Raw genomic sequence first — 1383 nt, 5'->3', positions numbered from 1 at the left:
AGGCCTACTGTGTAGTCTGGCGACTAACTGCCTTCTGGGAGGATGTCTGTAAGCATCTGACCTCCCCCCAGAGTTTTCTTCACTCTGGTATCTTCCTCCCTTCTTTGTGAACTGATGGCCCCATGTTGAGCAGCCTGCTGCGTAATCACTACGCCACCAGGCCTTGGCAACTCAGTAGGTCACTGAGCTATAGTTTAGCACATCAGTATTGGCACGAGTGGCCAACCAATCCCAGTGCTCAGTAGCCACACATGGCTGTAGCGACTCTGCTAGTACCCATCGCAGGTCTAGAACTCAGTTTGACCCCATGAGAGCCCAGGGAAAAGGTTCCAGGCCTGTTTGTCATCCACCTTCCTCTCACAGGTGTCCAGTCAGCTTGTTTTCTTACGTTTCCCATGCACTTCCTCCAGGTTCTCTGGACACCTGTGTCAGCCCATCCAAGGACTTCCTTATCTATCCTTCACCTCCTCCTCCCATTCCTGCCTTCCAACTGTGATAACAGTCTCCTCCTAGTCAGGAGGAAACAGGATTTGGAACACTGGGTGCTCAGAGTGCAATGATGCCCTCTGCTCCCAAAGGCGGAGTCACCCAGCTAAGCCTCCTGCCCTGCTGCCCAACCCCCACCTGGAGACCTGGACCGTTCGTATGGAGATACACACAACAAACACACGCCCGTTTCTAAGTGTATAATCCAGTGATTACACCTTTCCAGTTGTGCAGCGACTCTCACTGTCCCTTTCCACAGCGCTGCCTCACCACGGACACAAACTCAGTGGTCCCCAAGCGACACAGGTCCACCCTTCCCGCACGCTTGTCTGGTCTCTATGCATTTGGCCGGTTGGTCCAAGTGAGGTCAGATCCGACTCTGCCTTTGGGGGCGGACTTGTTGCATTCAGCAGGCGACTTCAGGAGGCGTCAGGAGTCCCGTGGGGGCGTGGGACACCCTTGTGTTTGCGGGGCACATTCCTTCAGGGGTCATGGGCACCCCAGCTGCTCTGCCTAGGGATTCTGGGGGAAAGCGCCCCATGGGGTTGGTGCGTTGGTGTCCTGCCGTGCAGACTTAGGATGGGCGTTGCGGGGGCCCCGTGGTGGGGCTGTGCTCATGGTCCTGAGGAGCCCCCAAAACGATCCCCCCCCCCAGCGGCTGAACCATGTACACCCCAACCGCCTGCGAGAGGGCTCCCGCCAGGACAGAGCCACTTTGCGCAGAGGGTGCTCCTCCCAGCCAGTGGACGCTGCCAGCGAGTTTGGGGACTGCACGGGGAGGGCCGAATCCCTTTGTACAACGAGCCACCACGGAGGTCTGAAGGGTGCTGCTCGGAGTTCTCCTTGAAACGCGCCCGCCCCCACCCCGGACCTTCGCGCCCCGCCCCTGCCCCCGTG

The sequence above is a fragment of the Echinops telfairi genome, unplaced genomic scaffold (assembly GCF_000313985.2).
Source record: "Echinops telfairi isolate 266 unplaced genomic scaffold, ASM31398v2 ScPeMD7_29;HRSCAF=101, whole genome shotgun sequence".
Lineage (NCBI taxonomy): Eukaryota > Metazoa > Chordata > Mammalia > Afrosoricida > Tenrecidae > Echinops > Echinops telfairi.
This window is presented reverse-complemented; position numbering follows the sequence as displayed.